Source organism: Apodemus sylvaticus, chromosome 11 (assembly GCF_947179515.1).
Source record: "Apodemus sylvaticus chromosome 11, mApoSyl1.1, whole genome shotgun sequence".
Taxonomy (NCBI): domain Eukaryota; kingdom Metazoa; phylum Chordata; class Mammalia; order Rodentia; family Muridae; genus Apodemus; species Apodemus sylvaticus.
This window is the reverse complement of record NC_067482.1, coordinates 6,453,951-6,474,122: the sequence shown is the minus strand read 5'-3', so window position 1 is coordinate 6,474,122 and position 20,172 is coordinate 6,453,951. Positions and strand designations below refer to the sequence as shown.

Here is a 20,172-nt window from a genome sequence, read left to right as displayed (position 1 = left end):
GGGGCTTGTGTGCCCCTTCCTGCAGGCAGAGGTCAGAGGGTAACTGTGGAGTCCTTTACTTTTATATGGGTTTCAGGGGTCACCTCAGGTCACCTGGCCTGTGCAGCAGTCACAGCCACACCTCCGAGGGTGATAAGCAAGAATCTTTTTATTCTGTCCCAAGAAAAACATTTACCATGCCATATAACACAAGGAATAAAACTTATCTAAATGATTAAGATTTTTTAGAAATTTGTTTTGCAGTGGAAGGAATAGAAGCTTTATGCATATTGGGGAAGCATAAAAATACAGCACTCTTGAGTTCTCTCTCTCCTGTAAGCTGTCCCATTGAGCGAAGTCACCTGCTGTCATTGTCATATACACCAGACATTAAATACTGTCACTGGCCACATATATCATTACCATTAACTCTAGTGTACTGAAAACTCTCCTCGAGATGTAGCACATCTATAAATATAATTTGGTACCACCATAATCTATATGTTAAGCCAGTGTGAACACACACACATGCACACGCATGCACGCACAATCATAAATGGATGTCTGTTACCTTTGAAACTACCGCTGTAGAAACAGACACAGAAAAGGTTACAATAAGATGATGATAAACTGTGGGTAGTTACTGTGAGCCAGTCACATCTGTGAGAATATGAGCTAAGCATGTAATCCCAGCACTTGGGCAGAGGCAGGAGGATTGCAGCAGTTCTGAAGCTATCTCCAACCTGGGTTACATGGGGAGTTTGAGGACTGTCAAGTCAGTCTCTGTCTCTCTCTCTCTGTCTGTCTCTCTCTCTCTCTCTCTCTCTCTTCTCTCTCTCATAAAAAGGACACAGGCTATATTGTCTTTGTACCTATCTTGTGAGGTGGCTGCTTGGCTTGGTTAGTCATCTAGGAAGAGGAACCTCAATTGAGAAAGTGTCTTCATCAGATTGCCTGTAAGGAAGTGTGTAGGCCATTTTCTTGATTAATGATTGACGTGGGAGGGCTCAGCCTGTGGGCGGTGCCACCCTGAGCAGGTCGCCATTGGCAGTATAAGAAAGCATGAGCAAGCCACAGGGAGAGAGTCAGTAGGCAGAGGCTGCCATGGTCTGTCTCAGTTCCTGTCTCCAGGTTTCTTGAGTTCCTGACTTGGCTTCTCCTGATGATAGACAGATCTGTAAGCCACCCCCTACTCCCACCCAAGTTGCTATTGGTCCTGGCATTTTACCAGAGTAATAGAAACCAAACTAAGATACTGCCATTATTAATCCTATTTTATAGATGAGAACATAGGCTCAGAAATACTTAATTACCCCTAGCAGGTCACACTGCTTCTTGGTTGAGATTTGAATCCCAATCTCTCTGATTTCTCTCTGATTCCCCATTCAAATATCTTTACCACAACCTCTCATGTAATTAGTATCTTGAATTGAGCAGCATGATGGAATAGGGTCAGAAAGTGATCTTAAAATTTGCAGAGATGGACGGGTTCTGGGCACTCTAACTTAGAACCCACCTTTATAAAACATTCCACTCGCCTTTCAACAGCTCATTGTCAGAACAGTCTGTTGTGTGCTTTTCAAGGTCTTGACCAGTAACATGTTACATGTGGTCACAGCATTGAGTGCCTACACAGCTAGGAAAGAAAAAATGCTCGTAAAGAAGTTGTGAAAATGGTAGATATCCAGGTGCTCCTTACAGCACTTTACGATAGTGATGTAAAACTAGGAACAACATAGTGTGCTTACAGGAAAGGAATGATGGAAGAGCCTTTAAATTTTGGGGTGAATTCTTGTGATCAGGAAGAATTAATAATAAGGAACTTTACTTAAATGAAAAGTCTCACTCAAAGGTTAGAAACTGGGGGAGATACCCAAAATGGTGATTATGTAAGAGAATATTAGATTGTGAAGGAACTATTGAATTGAGAAACAGGTTATAATATTTGACCTGAAGATTCCTTTTAATTGTGAAGTAGGTTAATTGATTCCGGTGCATTGTATGACTCAGGCAGTCTCTTACTCTATAAACAAGAAGCATCTGAGGTTGGCTGCCTGCGTAACAGAGAAGTTTAGATGATAGAGTTGTCGTTGGCTCCTGAAACATTCCCCTTAATGTAAAACGTTGATCCCTCAGAGCAACTTATGGCACACGGGTCCGTTGTCTTCCTTCTCACATATGTGGAAATTGAGATGGCGCTATTAACTTATGCAAAGCAATACAGAAAATAAGTGGGAAAGGCCACACTGTGTGTCTACACAGTCTGGTTCCAAGCCTGTACACGTGAATACTGCACACTAAGTATTTCTAGGGAAAGCCGTCTCTAACTGGGTTAGGGGCTGGAAATACGGAACTTAGTAAAACACACCTGGTAGTGTTGGTCAGCTCCGACCTGGGCACTCCATGCATCTGAAATGGTCCCTTGGTCTGTCTGGCAGCTGTTGCTGGCTGTACTACAAACAAGTGTCCTTTCCTTCAGTCAGTTCTTTCAGAGAGTTTGGGTTCTTTCTTTGCTGTTTATTGGATGGAGACATGGAGTTTGCACATAGAGTTCTTGTGCCTAATCTCTCTCAACCGTTTCCTTCAGTCTGTTTCTTTCATTTTGGTTCTTAGGAATCATGTACACAGGCAGCTAACTCACACGATCATGTGACTCTCATAAAGAAGGTAGCAGCGTGGAGACTTAAGTAAGTGCAGCAGGTGTTTATTCAGCAGCGTCTGACCTGTAGGCTTCTCTGGAATAGAGGAAACCTGGGTACTGTACCCCTGAGTGACAGAGAATCTGCCCTCTTCCTCCTTTAGGTCCCTCCCTGAGGTGGCTCTCTGCAACCTTCCTTCCCCTGCTTGTCTGAAGCTAGGAGGAATCGTTGCTTGTATCACCTGACAGTAAATTTATGGCTGCTGGAAAGAATTTCTGCATAGGAGGCCTGCCTTCCTTCATTTTTGTTTTTTCATGGAATAGCATACATTTTTCTTTTTTTCTCATATTACCTAATTAGTCAATTTCTGACACTTTTGAACTGTTACCCCTCCTTTCCCCCATTTGTAGCATTTAAGTTGGAAGTTTCTTTTTAATGGTGTTGCTAAATACTGTATGAAACTGAAGGTGGATCATTTTATGGTTGGAAGATGAGCTTTGATCTATCTGAATTTCCTTATAGAGGATTGGGGAGCAAAAACTAGCAATTCTTATTTCTTTATTTATATACATACATACATATTTTCACCTGGCTGACCTGCAACTTGCTATATAGACCAGGCCACGGTTTCACAGAGATCTACCTGCCTCTGCTGCTGTGCTGGGACTAAAGGCTTTATATTTTTGAATTAAAAAATTAAAATTATATTGTTAGTATGTGTATAATGCGCGTGTGCATGTGTGTGCATGTGTGTCCGTGCATGTGTGCTTCCTTGTCACTGTGCATGTTGAAATTAGATGGCAACTTAGGGTAGCTGATCCTCTCCTTCCACAGTGGATTCTGGGGATCAAACTCAGGTCACAGGACTTGCACAACAGCACCTTTACACACAGCACAGTCATCTCATCCACCCTGCAATTTCTAAAACCATGTTTGTTTTTCTGCTTTTGTTGGTTTAAGCCTGAGTCCCAATACTGGAGACCAAGTATGCACTTATCTTATTGTATGCCTCGAGTTCAGATTGTTTTTCCTGCTTAAGTAACAGCGAATTGAAAAGGACACATCTCAATGTAATCTTCTGATAACATCGTTTCAGCTCTAAGTGCTCTCCACTGTGAACCTTCCAAACAAGCCTTCTGGTTTCCGACTATAAGCTATATCTAACTTACCTTTTTTGTTTAAACACTTCGGAATACTTCCTGGAGTCAGAAAGCATTTCTGTCACTTCAAACTGTTCCAAATGCAGCTTCCCAAGCTTGCCAGTGTTGGGGCTCAGCAGGTAGAACCCGCTGGGCATATCTGAGGCCAGCTCTGGGTTAAACAAAAGCCATTTTAAAGCCAAACATGGCTTCCCTTTTCATGTAGAAATGCCGTACACGCAGCGTGTCTTTCTAGGCATCCTCTTTTCCAGGGATTGGCTATTTTGATTATGCTTTTATGTATTTCTATAAGTTAACAACATATAGCTTAATGTGTTGGGACATTACCAAACAGTTGTTTTTCTCATAAATCAGGAGGGGCAAAAAAAAAAAAAAAGGCCTGGCACCTGAGTGGGACGATGGTCAAGAGAGATATGACAGTGAACGTGGTTGGCCTCTGCTCATCTTGAGGATTACCATAACTCATAACTCTTCCCCAGGATTTTTGTATGAAATCTCTCTCAACTTGTGGAAATCTTCTAATTTCTAACTATTGGCTTAAAAATATATTATAGCTTGTGTGGCCAGTTGCCCTCCTTGCCTACCAAGGCAGGCCTGTAGGCCAGTCCAAGGCGTGGCTTGGCGGCCTGTGTTCTAGCACACATCCTGACTTCTCTCACCTGAACTCACTGTGTGTATATTTTTTGACATTTATTGGAGTATAATAGTGATAGTAATGATTCCAGATAGCTGGTCAATATCTCTTCCTTCCATATCACTGAAGTAAATATTGGGTTTTGTGTAGAAAGAGCAGGATAGTCCTCAAACACAAGGAAGATATCTCAAGTGGCTGTGTATCAGGGACTTGGATTCCAGGATTTTTCTATTGTCGGTCTTCTTCAAGGCTAGCCATTCTTTTTCTGCCAGTGCATTCAGTATCTCTGTGCTGTTTCTATGAATGTTCTTTTCATTGGCAAGAATTGTTAAAAAAAAAAAAATTCTTCTTAGAGAAACTGTGAAAAAGGAAAATCACATTGTAATTGACTTTAGTGGCACAAACTTCCAGACATTCTTCCTCACAGCATTAACATTCCTTAGCCTTAATACTATTCCTTTCAAATGTGCCTTTTAAACAGAAGAATGGCCGGCTTTAAGGCCGTTAATGAAAAGACCCACAGAAATAATCTAAAGGGCCAACCTCTTAACCGTGTAAGATCTGACCCCAATCCATCAGGGGAGATTGGGCTGAGATGCCATTTACTGTGACTTGGTTTAGAGAAATAAATACAATAATCTTGTGAGAGTTCTGCTTCTAGCAAAGATGGAATAACAGGAATAAACTTTACCTGACTTCCTGCAGAAACTAGAATATGGGTAAACTCTCCGAAAGAATTTTCCGTACAGTGAACATCAGGCAATGCAAGGCAGCGATCCCCGAGGCGAGGGCACAGCTTGGGTCGTATGATCTTGCAGCTTACCACATTGAGAGAGTTTCCAGGATGTGGCAGCAGAGAGGAGGGACCTGGTAGAGATCTTTGAGTTTCCAGCTGAGTAACCAGAATTTCACATGTGCGAGGAAACCACCCAAGGTCGAGCCAAATAAAAGGACTAGAAGAAAGAGCAGTTGCCTCATATTAGGCCAGTGGTACCCATGCCCCAAGAAGCAGACTGGGAAACCTCAAGACACACAAGTATTAGGGCATGCAAGGGGCAAGTTCCCTGGTAGGAAACAGTTGTTTGCCCACACTGGTCATTGGCCTGGATAAGCTTAAGTCATCTTAAGACGAGACCTAAAAAACAATCGAACTTCCAATTCCTCAAATAATTTCACCGGCAACTGAACATTTCAACAACATAAAATTCATTAAACAGTGCTCTGGGAGTCAAATAAGCAGAAAAATAATGAGAGGATAAATCAGTAATCAAGACTGACTTATAAATATCAAAAATGTTAAAACTGTTAGATTAAAATACTATGCTTCTGTATAAATGTTCAGAGATCTAACTGTTAGGGACGTTGGGGTTTTGGTATAAAATGTCCCCAACCGACTGAGTTTACTATTGAAGTGCCTACATTTTGAAGGTACTAAGTTCAGTGGTGGCCTAATCCACGGAAAAATTCTTAGCAGAATTAACTATTAGAGGGTGTGGCCTAGTTGGGGCTGTGGGCCTCTGGGAGCATAGGCCCGGAGTTCTCCCTCTCCCCTGTGCTTACCTCTCACTGCCTCTTCCCCTCACCCCTCTCCTTTCCTCCTCTTTCCCTTCATTCCTCTTCAGGCCCATTGTAAGGCCCAGCATCGGCTCCCTGCCTGTGCTGTGCCTCACCACAGCTCGTAATCAATGGAACCAGATGACCGTGGGCTGAAACCATGAGCCAAAGTTAGCCATCCCTCCTTTACATTGTTGTTTGTTGTTGGTTGTCGTTGTGTTTGTATATTTGCCATAGCAACAAAAAAACCAGAACAATAAAATTACTAAGATAGAAAATGAACAGGATATTAATGATTATGAAAACTTTAAGTGACCTAGTAATTTTTGTGAAATTTGAATCCTTGAGGAAGAGGACAAAGAGGCATGAAATAAAAACTTGAGAAAATATGGGCTAACATTTTCTAGATATTGTTAAAAATCAGGAATCTTCATGTATTAGGATTCTCTAGAGGAACACCACTTATAGAATGAATGTATACGTACACATATACATGCATGTGTGTATGCATGCATGTGGGGGTCATGTATTAGAATGGTTTGTAGGCTGGGGTCCGGCTACTCCAGCAATGGCTGTGTACCATCAGAAAGTCCAGATGCCTAGCAGCTGCTCATCGCAGGAGGTTGGATGCCACAGATAGTCTTCTGTGCGTCCTGGAATCCCGGAGGACTGGGTTGTAGCACCAGTGGGGGAATGCACGTCCCTGCAGCGTGAGAGCAAGCAGGCAGAGGGCTAAGCCTCCTTCCCTGGGTCCTCCAAATGGCTGCCAGCAGAAGGTGTGGCCCAGCTCAGAGGTGGGCCCTCCCTCCTCAGAAGATCTGGATTAAAAGTGGGTCTCTCCTTCACATGATTTGATTAAGAAAAAGAATCCCTCACAGGTAGACCCAACCACTTCAGTTTTAGTTAGTCTCAAATGTAGCCAGATTGACAGCCAAGAATAGCTGTCGATCTCATGATCCTCAAACATATGGAAAAGAAAGGGTCACTGAGGGATATTCATCAATAAATGTTCTAAATCTGTGATTAAAGAAACAGAAGTCATCAAAGAGAAGAGATGCACTGATATACAGAGGAGCAGTGGTAAGGACGACAGGATACTTGTTGCTGGGGAAAAAAAATCCCAAGAAGACAGGGAGGGGCTGGAGAGATGACTCATCCATCTTCCAGATGTCCTGAGTTAAATTCTCAGCAACCACATGGTGGCTCACAACCATCTATAATGAGATCTGGCGCCCCCTTCTGGCCTGTAGGTATACATGCAGGCATACATAATAAATAAATCTTAAAAAAAAAGTGCAGCCAAACCTTTGAAGTACTGTAGAATTTCTATCCGTTGAAAATAGCTTCCATAAAGAAAGCTACAAGAAACTGTTTCTGGAGACACAATAGCTTAAAAGGATTAACTATAACCATGTTGTTCAGATAGAAGGGAGACATTGGTCCCAAATAGATATTCGCAACAAAAATGAAGAAATTGTTACATTGATATGCATGCACACACACGCTTGCATGATCCACAATCAATAAAAAGAGAAGAATAGGAGAGAAACTTGTGAGAATTGAATTAGAAACAATAGAGTCTAATTTGCTTGCTTCCCTACACCACTGCTGCTCTGAAATGTTACTGTGAATTTGTTATGTTTTATCCTCCGGTGATTGCAGTGAATATAGCTGCCGTTTTTCAGGCATTGCCTATAGATATTATTCTACCTAGCTTTAAAGGTCTCCAAGGGTAACCTTGTGTTCCATGATTTATCAAGAGGTCTCAGCAAAGTATTTAAATGACAAAGAATGCAAAGTGATTGCAAAGAGAAAGGGCAATTGAGCAAAGTCTAGAGGAAATAGTCACAAACTTCAAGAATCCTCTTCCACTGGAGTCCCATGGGATACGTTTAATTCCCAGTAGAGAGTTGACAGTGTGTGTAACTGTTGCCTTCCTGGGAATCTCACCCCAAACCCAGGAAGAGAACCAGACCCCAGGTTTTTATTCATAGCTGACTATGTGGGCGCACGTGGTCTGACACATGTTTAAAATCCCAGATTCCCAGGAGTGCTGGCTTCCAGCGTAAACCACCTTGTTTGCACAAACCACTTAGACACAGCAAACCGCTCAAAAAAGTTCCCATATTGGGTTCTGGAAGTGGTGAGGATGCTTCTGAACTCTTTAGTTCCCAGAAGCCACCATTGTGACCAGGCTTGCTGTTTTAGCTCTTTTTTTGTGTTGCTGTTTGAATAACGAATATTTTTCCTCTCACATGTCTTAGTAGCAGGAAGGCTTTTCATACTTTTTCCTTTACTAGATTCTATCTCACCACCATTAGCTAGAGGTAATGACTGTGGAATGTTTATTTGCTTTTTTTTTTTGAGACCTCATTTCTCTGTGTCACTTTAGCTGCTCTGGAACTCTCTCTGTAGACCAGACTGGCCTCAAACTCAAGAGATCTGCCTATATCTGCCCTGAGGATTATATGTCTGCCAGGCTTATTTTTATATGTGTGTGTGTGTTAAAAACTGTCTCTGTGTGGGTTATATGCGTGTGTGTGTGTGTGTGTGTGTGTGTGTGTGTGTGTGTGTGTGTAGCAAATGAAGCCAGACATACAGTACTGGGAGTTACAAAGGATTCTGGGAACTGAACTTGGGTCCTATGGAAGAGGTGTAAGTGCTTTCATCTGCTGAATCATCTGTCCAGCCACTTCCTCTGGAGACTCTCTCTGAAGATAAATGTGGCCAGCAAGAGAAGGACACGGGGTGGAGGTGGGTGTGGGTGTGGGGTGGGAATATCTGTTAGGAAGTGTGTGTGTGTGTGTGTGTGTGTGTATGGATATACAAGACAGATTTGTAGACAATACTTTTTTTTTAACCTTATCCTGGGAGCTTGGCTTGAGCTTCCTCTGTAGCTGAGAATGACCTTGTACTCCTGATTAGGAGGCTGCACTATACTGACATGGCGTGAGCACAAGCCCACACCTGTTAAAATGTGGTGCTGGGGACTGAACCTAGGGCCTTGTGCATTTTAGGCAAACCCCCTTCCCTGTCACCCCCTCCCACAGTCCTTTCATCCTCTCTCCCCTTCTCCCCTCTGGGTATCCACCCCCCACCCCCAAACCCAAGTCTCTGTGAGGCTAGGTGCCTCCTCTCCCAGTGAGGCCAGATAAGGCAGCCCAGCTGGAAAAACACATGCCTCGTGTCTGTACTACTTTTAAAGTGATCATCCTTTGAAACATAAGGACATTCGTCATTCATTCCTAAGTTACTGTCTCTTGGTTTGATTTTTAGGACTTACCTGTTCTGGGATAGATGACTTTTGTTGTAGTCAGTTAAACAAGCAGTCAGTTTAAATTAAGCTAAGAGCCAGTTAGTTGCTCTTGTCAGGTCTGTCTAAAGGGGGCATTTACAGCGAGACACAAGTGACCAGAATCTGTTCCTCATGGGAAAGCCGTGCGACATTGTACAGGGTTAGAACAGGGCAGCTCTGTAAGGGGAATGTAGGATTTATTTATTTAAAAACCTTAGTGCTGAAGGAATGCTGCCAATTCTAGGAAGGCATAATGCTTGCAGACACCTGCAGTATCAGGCCGTAGATGTATAGACTCAGGTTCAAGAAGGATGAAATGCTCCCCCCCCCCATCCGTCCTGGGGTCACTTATGGGCAGACTTATGCTCCAGTGAATGGCTACGTTTTGAAATACCTGTTAGGTATCCTACACGGCTCCCAGAAAGACAGGAGAACATCTCATAGTTCCTGCCGATGGTTTCCTCCCTCGTCTGCTTTTCTAGGACAACAGCTCTTGTTTCTTTGTGGTATAAAACACCTTGCTGAGCTGACCACACCAGCACAGCTCCATTCTGCAGCCTGTCAGGAGTGCATGGGGCATGCTGCTGTTTCCAAATGGAAGATGCTTTACCACTAAAAGACCCATCTCAGCCAGGCACGGCGCCACATACTCAGGACCTAAAACTCAGAGGCGGAGGCAAGAAGCCCAGGAGTTTAAGCCAGCCTGGGCTTACACATCACCGTGCCAATTTCAAGGCTGCTTTTCTGTTTGAACAGAATTAATTCATGGTTTGAAGAACTTTCAGGGGGAGTTCAGTGTTGATTTGCTCTGTGAGGGCTAAGCTGTTTTCAGCCTCAGTTCCACACGTGGGCCTTCAGAGTTAGCATTGCCCAAGTATTTGTTATATGAATGTGAGAGTAAAAAATTAAACATACTAAAAGTCTCTACAAAGAACTGTCCCAGGCACATGGGTCACCATTTAATGAAACAAACTGTACACTTGATGTGCTTTACATTTCGGTGTGGAAAGCATTCAGCGAAGGCTCTGCAGCATATTGTCAGGTATTGGAAATGCTGCGAAGCCCGGTGCCATTGGATAGCTCTGTGAGAGAGGTAGGGCTTGGGAGGATTGGGTAGTGCCACTGCTTTAGACTGAAGAGCCTCTTTGTGAGGAAGAGTGGATCTCACGTTACTGAATGAAGTGAGGAGCCCAACCGATCTCCATGGCTAGAGTTGGGCGTGCCATGATCAAAATGGAGAGAAGCCTGACAAAAAATCACGTAGGGACCTGCAAACTAAAGCAGGGATGGGATCCTTGTTTAAGTGTGATGAGACGTCACGAAGCAGAGAGATGCCGTGAAGAGCCATCACAGAAAGAGGATCCCACGGTGCGACGGGCGTGAGGTGCATGAGTGGAGCAGAGACTCGCAGTCGTCCTGTTAGCATAATGTGTGCACCCACACTGTGTGGAGTAATATGCAGATGTCATACATGGTCACTGAAATGTATGTTAACCAAACTAAATAAAATTCCAACCTCCGTTTTTCTCAGTAGCCGTAGTCACATTTCAGATGCACATCAGGCAGCTGTTCTAGACAGGAAAGAGTCGATGACTTGGTAGCAGAGTTATATTTAAGACATAATTTGGATGTAGAGCCAACAAAGTTCTAACAGATTGCTTATGGAATTACAAGGGAAAATAGCAATAGGACGATGCTAAATAAATCTACTCAAAGCAGAGGAAAGATTGTTTTTTGTTGTCCAAGATTTGCTGGTATCTTGTTCTAGTTTGTATGGTGCTGGAGAATGACCCTTCTGCATATGAGACAGATGCTTTGCCACGGAGTTAAGTCTGCAGCTTCTCTATCACTGTGTTGGTTTGATGTCTCTGGGAGGCTCTTTTCTCAAAGGAGGAGGGATCTGGTGGGGCAGGGCTTGGAGGAGTGGAGAAAGGGAAAGTGTCATTGAGGTATGATTGAGAGAAGAATAAATTAAAAAAAAAAACCTCTAGTGTTGGGTTTGATAAATGACTTTTGTTAGATTGATTATCAGATGAGTGCCATTAGATTTAGCTACATGGAACTTAGTGCTATAAAACGTTTAGCTACTGGTTTTACATTAACTATAGTCATTGTTACATGCCAGGTCTGTGCATTGTGGATACAACTATTTGGTTGTACACCAGAAAAGTCCCCAGACTTCCAGCCATTGAAGAAGGTTGGGCAGCGTTATACGTAATATAAGCTTCCTCGTGGGTGTGAGGAACAGCAGAAGCAAAGCAGAGGAGATGGATGTAGAAGGTGCAGAGTGAGATGCTTGATGGATATGGGACGAGAGAAAAGCCAAACAGAACACAGAAGCACACCCACTTTGTTCACAGGCCCGGAGAGGTTATGATGAGCGGCCCTAGGCACGGGGGACGTGAGTGGCTAATGTTGGAAAGCCTGGCATGGTAGCCAGTGCCTGCAGTCCCAGTTCCCAGGAGACAGAGGCTGGAGGATAACTGTTAACGTTGAGGCCAGCCTGGTGCGTGTAGGGCATTCTAGACCAACCAGAGCTACGCAGTGAGACCCAGTCTGTGCTGGTTAGCTTTGGTCAACACATCTGAAGAGGACATCTAAACTGAAGAAGTGCTTTAGGAAGGTTCTCCTGTGGTCATTTTTTGGGATATTTTCTTTTCTTTTCTTTTTTTAAGATTTATTTATTATTATATGTGAGTACACTGTAGCTGTCTTCAGACACTGCAGAAGAGGGTTTCAGATCTCATTACAGATGGTTGTGAGCCACCATATGGTTGCTGGGATTTGAACTCAGGGCCTTCAGAAGAACAGTCAGTGCTCTTAATTCCTGAGCCATCTCTCCAGCTCCCCTGCTTTTTTTTTTTTAAAGATTATTTTATTTATTATATATAAATACACTGTAATTGTCATCTTCAGACACCCCAGAAGAGGGCATCAGATCTCATTACAGATGGTTGTGAGCCACCACGTGATTGCTGGGATTTGAACTCAGGACCTCCTGAAGAGCAATCATTGCTCTTAACCCTGAGCCATCTATCTCTCCAGCCCCCGGGACATTTTCTTGATTAACGGTTGATGTGTGTGTGGGTGACACCCTGGGCAGGGGGTCCTGTGAGATCTAAGAGAGCAGACTGTGCAAGCCATGGAAAGCAAGCCAGTAAGCAGCGTTCTCCTCTGTGGACTCTGCTTCAGCTCCAGCCTCCACTGAGTTCATGCCCTGGCTTCCCTCAGTGAGGGGCTGCGATGTGGCTGTGTAGGCCAAACACACCCTCTCCTCCCAAGGCGCTTTAGGTCACAGCCTTTATCACCGCAACGGGAACCAAACTAAAACACCCCGAGTAATTGGAGAATTATGGATAGAGGAAATTGCCATGAAATTTTAAAAATCAAATTGTTTCCAAGATTTTCCTCTACTGCCTCTTAAGGAATTGCCCTTTGTACCACATAGAAAATCCATTATAATCTATCATCTTTTTCCCTTTATTCTTTCTTTAATTCCCAGTGGTAGAACAGGACAGCCCCAAATCCAACTGTTTAGGATCACTAGAAAGCAGGGAGACTTGGTGAAAAATATATCTTAATATACTATTTCATTTGTTAAGTAAGGAGGTAGAAATGTCCATAGGTAAAGCAGACTTTGTGAAGAGACGTGAAACTTAACTGTGGTTGAGTGTGGAGTATATGTCCATGCTGTCAGCAACGCGGACTGTTTGGATGCGAGGTCTTGCTGTAGTTCTGGGTCATGACCCATGGAGAAAGGATTCCCTGTACTCCTCTGCATCAGTGTACACTGCACCAGTGAGACACCCTACCATCAGTGTACACTGCACCAATGAGACACCCTACCATCAGTGTACACTGCACCAGTGAGCCATCCTACCATCAGTGTATTCACTGCACCAGTGAGACACCCTACCATCAGTGTACACTGCACCAGTGAGCCATCCTACCATCAGTGTACACTGCACCAGTGAGCCACGCTACCATCAGTGTACACTGCACCAGTGAGACACCCTACCATCAGTGTACACTGCACCAATGAGACACCCTACCATCAGTGTACACTGCACCAGTGAGCCACCCTACCATCAGTGTATGCTGCACTAGTGAGCCACCCTACCATCAGTGTACACTGCACCAGTGAGCCATCCTACCAACTTACCTTTTTTTTCCCTAGCCTCGAGTTTATTTGTAAAAATAGTATAGGTCATTTGCAGACAGTGTGTGGGTAGGTATGTCACAGCAGTCCATCTGTCTTCACACTGGCAGGAGCCTTTTCTATGGGGCCTTCACAGGGGCCTGAGCACCCTTGGGAGCCTGAGTTGGAGCTGTGGCCTCTGCCTTGGTTTGAACCTCGGACTTGCATTGGTAGAGCCTACGCCCCTTGGCCATGTAGCTTTGAATCTGCTTCCCAAGCTTGGGTGAGTTTGTGGCTGGGGCCCTTTGGCATCATGGGCTTGATGGCTTCACCAGGGCCTTGATGGCCTCTGCGCGCACTCACTGCCTTTGCATTGTTGGCCTGCGTCTTCTCCAGGCCTTTCTTGTTGTGCTTCATGACAAATCGCATGTTCTTCAGGAGCTTGGGGTTGACCCCCTTAAGAGATTCGTATCTTTGTGACTGGGGTTTCTTGATGCCATTTTTGTGCCACTTGTGGGTCTGGTTGTGTGTGGTGTGGTTCTTGGACTTGCCCACGTCTGCACGGTAACCTGTGGCTCCCACAGCTCCCACAGTGCCTGGGGCTGGAAGAGAAAGAGAAAGGCCCACAGTGCAGCATGGGAAATGGGGCCTTTATCTCGCTTTAAGAATGGGGTTTTCTTAAGTTTATTTCATGTACAGATAACATGTATCTGGTATTTTTTGAAATGACTCATGTATACGCTTGAAATTGTTTTACTAAATGGATATCATAGATATTCATTATTACTCTGAATGGAAAAAAAGTAACATGTTCTGTAAGTAGATAGTAAGTACAAAGTCACTATGAATGTGACCCATGAAATACAGTTGTGTAGTTAGATGTGAGCTACAGGAAGAAAAGCCTGCCTGTGCAGCAACACTTTGACCTGAGACATGTCTGTATTTGTTCAAAGAGGAGATTAGCAACAGCAACCACAAACTGGGAGTTCCTCTATTACCCAATCAGAAGAACCAGGGGGGAATTAAGAGAGTAGCTTGCTTAGTGTTGGCAAGCTTGTCTAGAATTTAGTAAGAAATGATCTCTCTTATCATTAGTATCATTCTTAAGAAAAACTGTAGTTTAAGCCGAAGGTGATAATTATACATGTTAGAAAAATGTAGTGTGGTGATAAGAATTCACATTTAGATTTTCCCCTTTCCAAGGCACTTTCAATCTGTTGCATAATAGTTTTCTCCAGGGAAGCTCCCTAAGCAGAAAGGTAAACAACTCAAAATAGCTTCAGGAAGTCCCTGAAATTGAGCAGATTCACTGTATCCTTCCCTGCCAGAGTAAGCGGTGAATGCTGACAGTCTCGCTCAGACAAGCCAGGGTACAAGAACTCTGAGAGCAGCCCAGCTGCCTGGGGGAAGCAGAAACCTGCTGAGCTGTCTGGAAGCGGTGTAGACAAACGAAGGCACCTGGGAAGGACACTCTCCAACTTGTCGAGCTGCCTGCAGGCTTGCAGTGTGCTCCAGGCTCCCAGCTTCGTGAGCTGTCACCCAGGCTGCGGTGATTCCGTTGTCTCTGAGTCATTTCTACTAAGTGAGTAACCTTTCACCCATATTCCTGTAAATAATGCCCCCCCACCACCACCAAAGAAAACCCCCATAGTTCACCAGGTTGGACATTGATGGTTTCTTGGTCATTGTTCTGTTGTGAAGAGACACCATGACCAAGACAACTATTATATGATAAAGCATTTGATTGAGGCCTTGATTACAATTTGACATTAGAGAAACAAACAAGTAAACTAACTTATTACGTCCTTATAACAGGACACAGGAAATATAACTACTTCCTTTCCCTGTTCATGGCAGTACTGGAAAAATTACTCATATGCTTTTTTGAGTAGTTGGTTCTCTGTCCCTATCTCTCTGTCTCTTTCTTTCTCTCTCTCCCTCCCTTCCCCTCTTTCTCCCCCCACCCTTGTACCCCTCCCCCCCACACAAAGACATCTAAAGTTTGGTGGTGGTTATCTTATGAGTTTATAATAGTAATTCCAGTGTATATTTTCAAAAACCGATCTCAGTAATTTTGTACATGAGCCTGGATAAACTAACAAAATTAAGACTAAGCAAAACACCATTTCTTCTTCTTTTTTAATGTGTGTGTATGTGTTGTGGAGAGCCCTGGGCTTGTATTTTGATGCTAATTCCACTCCTCAGAGGGGCTGCAGATGAGGAGTTGCCTTGTGAACCTTCTCCCCACCTTAACTTAAATAAAGGCTTGAGCCAATGATTGGGCAGGAGGAAGGGGGAGGAGCTGAGAGTTTGGAGAGGTGAAAATGACAGACTGCAGAGAGAGAGAGAGAGAGAGAGAGAGAGAGAGAGAGAGAGAGAGAGAGAGAGAGAGAGAGAGGGGTGAGGGGGAGGGAGGGAGAGAGGCTACAGAGAGAGGGAGGGAGGGAGAGAGGCTGCAGAGAGAGAGAGAGAGAGAGAGAGAGAGAGAGAGAGAGAGAGAGAGAGAGAGAGAGAGAGAGAGAGAAGTTCACGGCCTGGAGAAACCACAAGTTGTCTGGGATAATATAGATGGGAATAGAGTAGTGTAGTGAGAGATCTGCTCAGTCTAGACTTATAGCTTGTATTGTTACTGATTGAGTTGAGATTTGTTTTACTGGGTAATTGGGTTGGAAACAAAGTAGCAACATGTATGTGTGTTTGTGATGTGTGAATGTATTCCTGTGTGTGTGTGTGTGTGTAGACACATTGTTTATGCACAGCACATGTATGGAACAACCTTGGGCATCAGGCCTCCCCTTCTTAAAGCTTGGTCTTAAGTGAAACACTTTTGGATCATGAAGTGGAGAGATCCTTGTGTGTACACCCTTTTGTTTTTGCATGGTTTCTCAAACTGCAAGTTAATACATGGTCCATGTTTCACACATCTAGGTATAAAATACTTCGTGAACACAGGTGTTTCTTGGGCTGCTTCCTTCTCGTAGGCTCTGTCTCTGTTGTTGTGTAGTCTATAATGTGATTACTGAGAAGTTCATGTTACTGGTCCACATTTCTTCCTGCTCATTCATCAAATTCCCATGGTGAAGTTTATTTTCACAGTCTAGAACCTTCAGATACCCCAGGTGATCCAGATAAAATCACTGCATTAGAGGTGATTTGGAAATAAATGCCAAATAATGATAACGGTTACCATTGTTAGCCTCAGCTCTGGTCCTTTCTAAGTACCCAGTGTTTATAGCTAATGGGACCTGGGTAAGGTTCTTTTCTTGCCCCTTTCAAAGAATTGGGTATTTCTTGTGAAATTTCTTTCTCTAGAATGCATATAACAAACTGCTGTGTTTTATTGATACCTCTAACTGGATGTGTATATCTAATTTCTCTCTTATTGAATTCTGGGCACCCAGAAAAGCAGAGCATAGGCTGGGTTGCATGGCTCGAATGTTGTGGCAGAAAGAAGTCCCCTGTGGAAAAGTAATCCTGGTAACAATTTTGGGATCAAAAACTCTTGTGTTCACTATAGGGAATTGAGTGCTTAATTAAAAGTTGTATTTTCTGTCTCAAAAACAACCTCCCAGTATCATCTGCTTTTCCGTATAAACGCCCACTGTGTTCAGCTCTGGCCTCATTGTTGTCTTGGATCTTTAAGTACTATAAGGTTTCCTGCAGTGGCAGCAGGCCGCCTTACCAAATGTGCATTCCTGATCATTGTTAGAAGTAAGAGCAGCCAGGGGCTGGAGAGATGGCTCAGCAGTTAAGAGCACAGACTGCTCTTTCAGAGGTCCTGAGTTCAAGTCCCAGCACCCACATGGTGGCTCACAACCATCTGTAACAGGATCTGATTCCTCTTCTGGTGTGTCTAAAGACAGCTACACTGTACTCATATAAATAAAATAAATCTGAAATAAATAAAAGAGGCAAGAGCAGCTAGTTGTTCATGTGAGCCCCATTTAAAATACTTATTTACTGGTAATAAGGCCTGACTAAGCTGATAGAAAGGAACTGTTTGTCCCACTGGGTGTGACCTGCATTTCCTTCAGAATTGTTTTTGGTTTTGTTTTGTTTGCTTGGGATTTGGTTTTTTTCGAGACAGGGTTTCTCTGTGTAGCCCTGGCTGTCCTGGAACTCACTCTGTAGACCAGGCTGGCCTCGAACTCAGAAATCCGCCTGCCTCTGCCTCCCAAGTGCTGGGATTACAGGCGTGCGCCGCCACCACCGCCCGGCTCCTTCAGAATTGTTAATGTGCTGGATTATGGCATGCTGCCTAGAACTCTGATGGGCTTGTGCTAGTTTTACTACCAAAGTGCAGACAGCCCAGAGATTGATTGGCTTTAGTAGTGCTGTCTGTCTAGGAAGAATATTTTCTGTACCATATATCAGGCTGCTTACATTTCCTTTTTCTTTCTCGTTCTTTTATCAAGCATTCTTTTAATTGTATAGGTTAGCGGGTTTTGTGAGGGCATTCTCGTGTGTGTAAATGGTTCCTGCTGAATTCGTCCATTGCCTCCTTATTACCTTCTCTGCTCAAGTTGCCTCTTCTACTTTCATTATTGAGTTTCCACAAATAAAACATGAGATACTTGGTTTTGGTGTTTTTTGTTTGTTTGTCTTTTTTGGGGGGGGGTCTGGTTTATTCCATTAACATGATGATCTCTAGTTCTTTTTTCTTGAAAACAACATACTGTTGGGTTTTTTTGTTTTTGTTTTTTTTTTTTTGAGCAGTTTGAAATTACTTTTGTTTTATGTGAATGGAATAATCAGTGTACCAAGAGCATGCAGTGCCTGGAGTGGCCAGAAGAGGGCGTCAGATTCTCTGGAACTAGACACAGAGTTGTGAGCCCCTGTGGGTGCAAAATACTGATCCTGGGTCCTCTGGAAGAGCAGCCAGTGCTCTAAGTCACTGAGCTATCTGTCTAGCCCCATTTTTTTTTTAATGGCTAAAAATTATTTGTGAGCTGGGCAGTGGTAGCACATGCCTTAATCCCAGCACTTGGGGAGGCAGAGGCAGGCGGATTTCTGAATTCCAGGACAGCCAGGGCTACACAGAGAAAGCCTGTCTTGAAAAACAAAACAAAATTGTGACATTTACATTTCTTTTCCATTCATTCTAGATAGAGGAGACGGAACCTCAGTGTAGTATTGCATTGCTCTGGTGACTAAAGCTATTGAACTTTTTCCATTGCATATTAGTCATTTGTAGTATGTTGATATTATTTTGTATATGTGCACATGTACATGTATGTAACCATACACATGCTTCAGCAGCTTGCATACGAAGGTCAGAGGACAACCTACAAGGTCCCCTACTCTGTTGGTTCTGGAGATCAAACTCATATTGTCAGGCTAGGCAGCAAGCACCCCTACCCATCTTGCTAGTTTTCCTTTGAGAAATTTTTGTTTCTTTTTTTCCCTTTTATTGGTAGCCTGATTTGGTATGTTTGTTGTTTAGGTTTTTTTGTTTATTTTAATTAGAATCTAGATATTAACCTTTTATCTTTTTTAATAGATCTTTTTTTTTGCTTTTTGTTTTTTTGTTTTTGTTTTTTGTTTTATGGATTTGTTTTTTTCAAGACAGGGTTTCTCTGTATAGTCCTGGCTGTCCTGGAACTCACTCTGTAGACTAGGCTGGTCTCGAACTCAGAAATCCACCTGCCTCTGCCTTCCAGAGTGCTGGGATTACAGGCATGTGCCACCACCGCTGGCTTTTTTCTTTTTTAAACTTTTTTGTTTATTAAGGTGTATGAATATTTTGCCTGCATGCATGTATGTGCACCACGTGTGTGCCTGGGATACACTGGTACTGGGGATTACAGAGCGTTGTGAACTACCATGTGGGTCCTTTGCAAGAGCAATATATATTGTCAACTGCTGAGCCACCTCTCCAGCCCCTAATCTTTTCTCATAATAGTTGGCAAAAGTTTTCTCTCATTTTGCTGTGGTCTCTGCACTGTTGTGGTTTCCTTGGCTGTTAGGAGCTACTGAAGTTCATGCAATACCGTTTGGTGATTCTTGTGGCTGTTCTCTGTGCTCCTGGATCTTTTTCAGGAAGTCTTTTGAGCAAGTGCTCCTAACTGGTGAGCTAACTCTCTATAGCTCCAGTTCACAAACATTTTGTTGAGGAATTTTATGCCTATATTCATGAAGAAAATCAACCTGTTGTTTTTTTCCTTATTGTATCCTTATATAGTTTGGAATGGAAGTAGTGTAGACTTGTGAATGATTCAGACATGCCCCCCCCCCCTTTTTTTTTATCTCAGGGCAGTTTGAGAAATGTTGAGGGTAGTTCTTTTAGGTCTGGTAGAATTCAGCTGTGATGAGAACCTGTTTTTTTTTTTTTTTTTTAACCAAATCTTTTTTTTTTTTTAAAGAGCTATTTATTTATTTTATGCATGAGTACACTGTCACTCTTCTTCAGACACACCAGAAGAGGGCATCAGATCTCATTACAGATGGTTGTGAGCCACCATGTGGTTGCTGGGATTTGAACTCAGGACCTCTGGAAGAGCAGTCAGTGCTCTTAACCTCTGAGCCACCTCTCCAGCCCAGAACCTGTTCTTGAAGTTACTGGTTACCATTATATTTGGACCTCTCTGTATGGTAGTGTTTGTCTTATAAAATAAGTGCTTCAAGCTTCAAGTATTTTGTTAGTTTGTTGCCTTCATCATAATGCAGAGAGCTCTATCAATCTTAATTTTGATTTGAAGTTTGATTTACTGATGTGTTTGTTCTTTCTTGCTCTAAGATTAACTTATTTAGATGTAATTTCCTATCCTTTCCTT

General features: G+C 43.2%; 1 protein-coding gene and 1 pseudogene across 4 annotated transcripts in view; one reads left to right on the top strand and one right to left on the bottom strand.

The window, feature by feature from the left end:
• Positions 1–20,172, top strand: part of Ptpn13 (protein tyrosine phosphatase non-receptor type 13) — a 164,678-nt gene that overhangs the window by 14,101 nt on the left and 130,405 nt on the right. The gene's annotated exons all lie outside the window — the stretch shown is intronic.
• On the bottom strand, positions 13,540–14,972 carry LOC127696257 (60S ribosomal protein L29-like; annotated as a pseudogene).